We start from the raw sequence: 10,003 nt of genomic DNA, 5'->3' as shown, positions 1-10,003 counted from the left end.
CAGAGGAGGTGCGTGATGGGCGGTCAGCGGATCCTTCCCAAGTGATGGCAGTGTGCCCGGTGGGAGCAGGGAAGGTTGGAGTCCCTGCTGCCCTCAGAGACAGGGGTTGCTCCAAGAAACATCCCCAGGGCTGGAGGGTGCAGGGGAAGGAGCCCGGTAAAGCACAGCCAGACCCGGAGCTTGGTCCGCAGGAGAAGGGCAGGGACACGGGGTGCGGCGGGAGAGTGGGAGCGGAGGCCCTGGGTCCTCTTTCGAAAGGGTGCAGTAGGAAGATACGTAAGGCGCAGGGCTTGTGACCTAATTGGGGAATAAGACGTGACTGGTCCTGACTCTGTGGTTGAGGGGGTGAATGTGCACGGCCTGGGGCGATGGATCTGCTGCTGCCGCAGCGGCTGATGGTGCCCAAGGTAGCTAACAGCTAACGCAGGTACCGCTGCGGCGGGGAGCGCCTCTCGCCAGCGGGTCTGGCATTCACAGCACGCACACGCCTGCATGTGGCGTCCTCGCCATCCCTTGCTGCACGCTGGAGAATGTGGGGTGCCCTCTGCCCATGAGGACACGTGGCTGTACCCCCCGCAGGTCCAAAGGACGGACACCCCGTGTTCCTGGGTCAGCCCGGCATCCAGCCTCGTGCCTCTCAGAGCAGAGGCATTTTTCTTCATGCCTGTGTGAAACCGGAGCACCCACAGGCTCCAAGAGAAAGCACACCCATGTTAATGACCACTGCATTTCTTTAACAGCATTTCAGGAGACAAACACCGCGCGTGACAGAGATCTCAGCTCAAACACTGGGGCTGGTTTGGCTCTGCAGCCCCCAACACCTCCGACATGCTCGTGTTCCCCGGGACAGCTCTGCTGTAAACACGGAGGAACCAAGCGGCTATAAAAGTCGTGGGCAGTGAAAGGGCTGGAAGACTTCATCTGCGGACCACCCTGCTAAGGTCGATTCCCCTTGGATTATGGGGGCTTCATTCTGCTCCCTGTCCCCTTCGTCCAGCTCAGGAGGCTAGGTACCCCCTAGAACAACTGGTCTGACTGATAAAGACCAAGGCAAAGAAGGCACTGAGCACCTTCTTGAGTCTTTTCCTCAGCCTTTGTCCCTGTGTTTCCCCCCCCATCCAACAAAGGACAGAGATTCTCCTGAGCTCTCCTTTTGTTGCTAATGTATTTATAGAAACGTTTTTCATTGTCTTTTATGGCAGTAGCCAAATTAAGTTCTAGTTGGGCTTTGGCCCTTTGAATTTTCTCCCTGCAGAACCTCACAACAGCCTTGGAGTCCTCCTGAGTTCCCTGTTCCTTATTCCAAAGGTCATAAACTCCCTTTTTTTCCCCAAGTTCCAGCCAAAGCTCTCCGTTCAGCCAGGATGCTCTTCTCCCCTGCCGCCTTGTCTTTCAGCACATGGGGACGGCCTGCTCCTGCGCATTGAAGATTGTCTTCTTGAAGCCTTCCTGGACTCCTTCACCCTTCAGGACGGCCTCCCAGAGGACTCTGGAGATCAGGTTCCTGAACTGGCCAAAGCCTGCCCTCGGGCAGTCGAAGGGAGCCCTTCTGCTGCCCCGTCTCCTGACTTTGCCCAGAATCAAAACCTCCAGCATTCCATGGTGGCTGTGCCCAACACGGCCTCCAACCATCACGTCACCCAGCAGCCCTTCTCTGTTGGCAAACAACAGGTCCAGCAGGCGCCTTCCCGAGCCGGCTCCCGCTTTGTGAAATGCTACAGCTGCCTTGCACATCAAAGCAGTGTAAACACAGCGGGGATACAGCAAGAGAAGGTGAATACAAGCAGTGAGTTATTAAACAATATTTCCTGTATGATTTCTAGAGCCAGAGCCCATTTGTTTATTTATTTTTATGACATTACCTGAGAGGCTGCATTTAAAAACCCGGAGTGGCGTGCTGCCCAGGAGACTGCTGTGTGCTGCTCACAATTTCCTCCCGCTCCGTGGAAGAAATTCCATATTTTGTTGCCCAAGATGTTGACTCACGTGATTCAGTGAGGACAGCTTTTATGTCTTTCATTTACACAGTGTAAATAAAAAATGAAAACTGTTGTTGCATCGGCCATTAGGCAGCAGACCTGAAGGAAAAAATGGTCTTTTCACTTCACAGAGCAGAATTTTATAATTTGACAAATGGAAATTAAAGTAGTTTTAACACAAAGCTTGTTGGACTTCTTTCTCTGAGAACAAGAAAGCCTGCAAGCATTTAAAGTTGCCCCAAATATGTCATTTCACTTGCAGTGATAAGAAATTGCCACATCATAAATAATGTGGGCAGGAGAACTTCTTAAGATGGTCCGTAGGAGGTCACTTTTGCCTTCCTTCCACAATCATTTCATACACTTCGAAGGATGCTTGGGTCAACTTCCTACGGTTGCAAGGAATGCAGAGAAGCAAACTGCAGCCACGCTCTGGGTCAGCACCCGTTGTCAGTTCTTTGGGACTCATGTCCATGACCAGTGGTCTCTAACCTACTCTTCATGATGAGCAAGGCAGTTGTTGCTTTTAAAGTCATAGAATCATAAAATCCCAGAACTATTTGGGTTGGAAAAGGCCTTTAAGCTCCCCCAGCCCAACCATTCCCCTAACCCTGCCATCCCACCACCAAACCACGTTTTACATTTGGCGTGCACCATGTCCCACCTTCCTGAAAGAGCAGGAAACTCTGACCCTGCCCTCCTCACGGTCATTTACACCCTGGCATCGGCTTATACAGACATCAGGAAGAAAACCAGCCCTTTGCGTTTGGGGGGAAATGCTCAAAATCTGCAGGAGACCTTTGTGACACTGATGCTGCCCAGCCAGGCTCTGTGCTGGAGGCCACCACTCCCTCCAAAAGCACAGGACCAGAGCTGTTGTGAATTATAAACAGCCTTTAACAAATGAGTGGTTTTCTTTACTTCTGCATTACGACTGCTTCCCTTTCCTAGGGATCCCGCATCTGACAGCTTGGGAAGGCAATGGCCTAAATCGCTCAGATCTTTTGTACAACCGAAGTGCTCCAGGAGCCAGGGGTACCGCGGCCGGCAGCTCTGCGCCGCAGCCAGCACAGCCCGGACCCCTCGCCGGCAGTGCCGAGCCCATTGGAGAGCGCACGCGCTAGCGAAAGCGTAATTTCCCTGATGTTTGCATCACCAAACCTCGCTCTTCAGTTGGTTCAATTCAGCTGCAAACAGCAGTGGGTTTCCATATCTGCAGCAACAACTGGGCCAGATTTACACCTGAGCGTTGCGCTGATTTTCAAGAGCATTCCCTGGGGGCACTGTGCCTCCTCATCGCTGCCCCCCCAGAGCCTCACGTCTCAACCGCTGCCGAGGTTTGGGGTGCTGTGTGCCACCGCTTCCTCCGTGGTCAGACGCAGACCACCGGGTGTGTTGTGCTTGCCTGGCCAACTCGTGGTAATTAAACAATACGTGAGTAATTTCTCCAACTTCCTTTATGTCAAGGGCTGGGAAACCTGAGGACTAAATGTGCCTGTGCCTGGAACGAAGCCCTGAAAACCGCAATATCTTTTCCAATAAACTGTCTGCAGGAAATTCTCCTTCCCTATGGCACACCAAAAGGCCATCTGGCCTCTTCCACATCCTTTAGCAGATGGTAAACTGGACCGCCCCAAGGTTGCGTCTGTTCCCGTGCAGCCACGGCTCTGAGCACGGGGCTGAAGATGCAGAAGCGCAGGAGTGAGTCGCGTCGCTCGCTCGCTTGCATACAAAGCAGCAGGCAACCCACTGGAAAGCAGACGCTTCCAGCTATGGCGAATTAAGTCCTGTGGGGGCAGGCTCAGCCTGTGATAGCAATTGCATGGTGCACCCAGCCCTTCTAAAGCCAGGATGCGCTCACCCATTCACCTGCGGGCAACCTCTCCCCTCTGCAGGTGGTTTGGGCACGTGGGCAAATTCCCAGGCACAGGCTCCCCTCGCCAGACCTGAGGACAGGCTGTTGAGCTGCTGTGTCTCGTACGAGCACGCCTTTTTTGCTGTTTTTCTAATCATGTCTCAGTCTCAGTCTTGCAGACCTTTGCACGGCACCCGGAGTTCTGAACTTCATGCCTCGCATTTGCTCTGTGCCCCCTTCACGCCCAACAGCCGTTGCTAACTCAGCGCCCACGGTCACGTTGTGTCCCTCCATTGCCAAACCCCATCATTTACACCAGTGCAGCGATGGAAATTCATAAGGAAATCATCAGGATAATATCCCAGAACAATGTCTGGGCTTGCCCCTGACCAGCCTTGGTTACTGCCCAGCCCGGTGTAGTCAAACGCCCCTGGGGGGGGGGGGGGCTGCAAACCCCAGGACCTGTACCTGGATGTACCTGGATGGCTGCTTGATGGTGGAAGCTGCTCTCTTCTGGGTGCTCTGGAGATGTCAGCGGCAGTTCATAGACCCCTATGATCCCACCCACTCCCTCTGGGTTTTTCTCACTTTCTGATTTCAATGGACAGCTCTGCCAACATTCCCTGTGCCAGAGACCCCATCCTTCCCCTCCCACCCAGAGGCTTTGTGCTTCCCTTTCCTCCAAGGGCCTGGTGATGGTCCAAAGTTGCCCTTATTACCTGGCTCTGGACACCTAATGTTGGTATAACACAAGATCCTGCCCTTTTGGGCTCCCACCGTGTTTAGGAACTTGTCCACAGTGGAGCACGTTCTCCTTCCCCCTGCTTAGAGTGCCGGCATTAACGAAACTGTCAGTGTCTGCAACACCCGCACTCCTTCTCTAAACGCCAGCACGTGCTGCCTGCTGGCCTGCACTGCCCTGTGCGGGCCGTTGACAAAGCTCTTTCGTCCTCGTGGTGTAGGTCTGGTTATCCCCAGTTCCACCATTGTCAGCCAAGAGGAATTCACACCAGCAATGACTAAAGACTGATTCCCAAAGAGGATTTGCATGCAGGAGGGGAGCTTTCTCAGGAGCCTCTGGCAATGAGCCCCTGTGACTGATGTGTTTTGAGTCTTTCATGTCCAAGACAAAACTAATGGAGATAACAAAACAAAATCATGTTCTTCTCCTTATAAGCACTTCCATTTGCAGCATCACTTTCCAAGCAGCCTGTTCCAACGTTGCTTGCCCTGTCCGTGCCCTGGAGGATGAGCTGAACCAGAGGCAGGTACTCCCAGGGCGTCTCTTTCGATCCCACAGCCAAGCCAGGCTGATGTGAGCCTGGCTTTGGTCAGACACGCCAGAGCTATGAGCAGAAGAAGGATGCTGCATGACACGTGTGAACCGAAACACAAGCCACAGCTTGGTAACTACTTTCGAAAGCAATGATTGACCAAGCAGAAATAGGGCATCGCTTGTCTTAGTGTTGGCTCAGGACTGATTCCGCATCTGGGTGAGCAGGATTGCTTTCCCACGCGCAGAGCTACACGCCTCACCGGGGAAGCCGGGACTGGCATTCCTTGAGGTGTCAACAGAGCTGAAAATTAAGGCCCAGGGTTTGATGTTACCTGAGTTTTGACCTCCATTGACTCAAACCACTAGTAGGTTTGGGGTGGAGCTGGACTTGCATTAATCTGCTGGAGCCAGGGACCCAGGGACCCCCATGACGTTTCATATGGTTGCTTGGTAGGTCCAGGCTCAGCGGGATCCCACTGGTGGGACCCCACTGGCCATCCACGTGCTTCACCCACTCGGACAACGCAGGAAATCATTCCTCCTAAACATTCCTGCAGAGGCCATTTGGTCAGCAACATGGCTGTGTCTGCTGGCAATCAGACTGCCACGGGCCCACCAGCCGAATTTAAAGGGTGTTATTGATCAGCGAGGTGGTGTTTGTTCAACACGCCAGCCATCCAGAACAACAGCTTCTTTAGTATTCTCTGAAGGAGCAGTGTTCAGGACAGGACACACATTCCCAAAGCAAACCGACTGCAAAATACCAGCCCTGATTTGGCATGCACGCGCAGAGAGGTGACTGTGCTTTATATGAAGATGGCAGACATGCAGAATTTTCAGTATAAATTAAACTCAAATCAGTAGTTTGACCCCATGCAGCTCAAACATTGGAAGCCAAGCCAAGCTTAGATTTGGTTTTTGCCTCAAAACTGTGTAGAATCAGTGACTCCCGGCAAAAGGAAATGCGTCACCTCCACTTGAGGAGGGAACAGGCGACACTGCCGTAAATGTGCCACCCGCTGAGTGTTGTAGCGCTGGTTGCTCTCTCCCTGGCAGCTTCTGTGACCGTGCTGGATCATTTTCACAGCAATTTTGCAAGGTTAGGAGCCAGGCGAGACTCGACTGGGTTTGGAACTAAGACAGTTTCTTTTTTAATTATTTGTTGAAATCTGTGATACATAGTGAGACAAGGAGTGTCAAGACCTGTGCCAACAGAAAGAAAGATATTAAGTGCTAAAACAAGGGGGGGGCGGGGCATTTTTCATTACAACGATCAGGCTTAAGGCAGAGGAGCTGCTGGGCTTGGGGGTTTGCTCAGTCGCTTCCTTAGCACTGACTGTTCCTTGTACTGTAGGAAGTTTTCCAGAAAAAAAAAGCATTTCTGTGTAGCGAAGCAAGGCCTAGGCAGCAGAACAAGCGCAGTTTAAAGGCTCTTCAGAGATCTTCCTTCAACAGCCAAGGTCTGAGGTGCCTTCAGAGACCTTGAGGAACCTAAGCTGATCTACGGTAGCTGTGGGTTTGGTCTTTTCTATTTTGTATATGGCCGCTGGCTGCCACTGGTCTGATCTACTCTGTGGACACCAGGGGCAAGGGCATCACAGCTCCAGACGGGCTGAGGCTGCCAGGGACCGTTGGAGGTCATCTGGGCCAGCTCCGGGCTCAAGCAGGGCCACCCAGAGCAGTTGCCCAGGACCATGACCAGGCAACTTTTGAATATCTCCAAGGATGGAGGCTCCACAACCTCCCTGGGTGATCTGTGCCAGGGCTTGACAACCGTCACAGTAAAAAGGGGTTTACTTGTGTTTAACGAGGTGCTTAGGGCCAGGGTTTGGGGGTGGGATGGCAGGGTTAGGGGAACAGTTGGGCTGGGGGAGCTTAAAGGGCTTTTCCAACCCAAACCATTCTGTGATTCTAACGGGAATTTCCTGTATTCCAGTTTGTGTCCATTACCTCCTATCGTATCACTGGACACCACTGGAAAGAGTCTGGAGCCCTCATCCTCATTCCCTCCCGCCAGGTATTTATACACAGGGGTAAGATTCCCCCAAGCCCTTTCCTCTCCAGGCGGAACAGTCCCAGCTCTCAGCCTCTCCTTATAGGGGATGTGCTCCTGTCCCTTCATCATCTCGGTGGCCCTTCGCTGGGCTCAGTCCAGTATGTCCATATCTCTCTTGTACTGGGAAGCCCAGAACTGGACACAGAACTCCAGGCGCGGCCTCACTGGTGCTGAGCAGAGGGGAAGGATCCTCTCCATCACTGGTCTTCCCAGTCCCAACCCCAGCGACAGGGAAGAGCTGGCTGGAAGCGTTAACATTACAGCAAGTTGCTCATGGATAATTCCATGCAAACAATATATGCAGGTAACCAAGTGAGTAACAGGAGGAAAGATAAGGAAAGAAGTGTGCGGGTAGGCCCCATCGAGGTTGAAGTAACAGTTGCTTACTCCAAAAATCAAGAAGCAGGCACAAAAAGGCCACTTGGAAAGGTGAACTCTGTAGGGAACTTGAGCCAGTGGAAGAAGGAACCTCCAAGTATTACTGAGAAAGGACGGCCAAGACACAAGTTAGGCTGAAGGAGCTGATGGAAGGAAATTCTGGGAGGCACCATAACTGTGAAGCAAAACGAAGTCATCCACAGTCGTCTTTGTGCTGCTAAAATGGCAAACAACAGCTTATGCACCACAGGTGCCAGTAAAAAATCAGTATCGGTGTTCTCAAACAGAGGATAATGCTCTGTGCGAGCAATAAATGTGGTGTCTTTATGGATAGGAAACCAGCTTTAGCAGAAGCTGGCTGTAAAAGAAATTACTGGCAAGAGCAACGGGAGAAAACACGTAAAGCGTGTGTCCTGGTTTCGGCTGGGATAGAGTTAATTTTCTTCACAGTAGCTAGCATAGTGCTGTGTTTTGGATTTAGTACCAGAATAATGTTGATAACACACTGATGTTTTCAGCTGTTGCCAAGTAGTGCTCAGACTACTCAAGGACTTTTTGAGCTTCTCCTGCTCGTCCAGGTGCATAACAAGCTGGGAGTACAGCACAGCTAGCACAGCTAACCCAAACTGACCAAAGGGCTATTCCATACCATATAACGTCATGCTCGGGGGGGGGTTAGTTCGTTTGGTCGGTTCGTTCCGTTCGGTCGGTCGGGGCAGTGTGGTCGCAGCTCGAGCTGTGTGATCGCGGCTCGGGGGGAGTGATCGCGGCTCGGGACGGGCTGGGCACCGGTCAGTGGGTGGTGAGCAATTGCATTGTGCATCACTTGTTTTGGAGGGAGCGGCGGCGTGGTGCTGAGTTGCCAGCCGGGTTAAACCACGACAGCGTGTAACCTGCAAATCAAATAAACGCTCCAGCTGGAGCTGGTGTTTGCAGACACTGCCTAGACCTTCTGCAACAATGCAAGGCATCAAAAGCCAGGACAAGGTCTGGTACCTGTCAAGCTACTAATGGAGGGCTCACTTCAGCTCCGGGGAGGTGTTGTCCGGCTTTCTCTCTCCAGGACCAGCATTCCTCCTCCATCCCTATCGCTGCTGATGTGAGCATGACCCTTTAGGTCGTGACAGCTGCTCAGGCACCACTGGCCATGGCTTTCAATCCAAACACATGAGCTGTGCCCCATCCTGGCTGTGCCAGAGAGAACCAAAATGGGATGATCCATTCTCAAGGTTTCTGTACCCGACCTGAAGCTGGAGTGGATGCCATCCCACAGGTCCCATGGGATCCACCACTAGTAGGACAACCTTGCAAGTACCACCATGCTGGCCCGCACAAGCACCTTCAGAGGGTCTAAGAACCATTTCCGAAGACAGGGCTCTCACCACTCCACATACCCAACCCCAGCCTCCTGCCCATGCCCATGCACTTCAAGGCCTTATCTGAACCTTATCGGTATCTGATATTTTGCCTCCTTTTCCCCTTCCTGCCCCTAACTGCAATTCCTTGAGCAACTTTGCTCTTTTGAGCAGCCGGGGGGCTGCATTACACCAGGATACGTATCCTAAAGATACCCAGAAGGGCAATGTGGCCTCATCTGTCAAAACCAAAGCCTGGCGCATTTCTAATCAAGCTTTCCTTGGAAGTTGTGCTAGCAGCAGTCACAAACAGCTCCGGGCAGCCTCTCTCACCCCAAACCCCACTGAGGAGATGGGGATGCTCAGAGGGAGACACACATCGTCATTCTCCCCCCTATTTCAGATGAACCAGTGGCAGTCGGGGACTGGAAGATGGCCTGAAATATTTCTGTGGTTCCAACACAGTGGAAGGTGCTCAAGCAGCAAAACAAAAAAGGTCTCTGGCCAGCGACGGAGGCAGCAGCCTTAGCCACAGGCTGTCAGATTCCCTTCCGAATCAGCCTGACTCCGCCCTTTCACGGTTCTGATTTGCTGCACACTTTAACAGAAGATTAGGAATGGCAAAATTATTCTTACTGAATCTTAAGCAATGCTTGAATGAAGCTGCTTCTTCAGGCAAACGTATTTTTTATGGGTATTTAAGCTTGTAATCATTATCAGTTTCCAGCTAAAGGCAGTTAAAGGTTAAAAGTTCACATTTGTCATATGACTTTCTGCTTAAAAAAAAGAAAAAATTATGTAGTGAATTACAAGGCAAGGTAATGGTTCTCCTCCCCCTCTGCTCTGCCCTAGGGAGACCCCACCTGGGGCACTGGGTCCAGTTCTGGGCTCCCCAGTTCAAGAAAGATGAGGAACTCCTGGAGAGAGTCCAGAGGAGGGCAACAAGGATGATGGGGGGACTGGAGCATCTCCCCTAGGAGGAAAGGCTGAGGGAGCTGGGCTTGTTCAGCCTGGAGAAGAGAAGGCTGAGAGGGGATCTCATCAACACGTACAAATATCTCAAGGGTGGGGGTCATGAGGACAGAGCCAGACTCTTCTCAGTGG

The sequence above is a fragment of the Egretta garzetta genome, unplaced genomic scaffold, assembly GCF_000687185.1.
Source record: "Egretta garzetta isolate BGI_Z169 unplaced genomic scaffold, ASM68718v1 scaffold652, whole genome shotgun sequence".
NCBI lineage: Eukaryota > Metazoa > Chordata > Aves > Pelecaniformes > Ardeidae > Egretta > Egretta garzetta.
The sequence above is the reverse complement of the archived record's forward strand: the minus strand, read 5'-3'. Positions refer to the sequence as shown.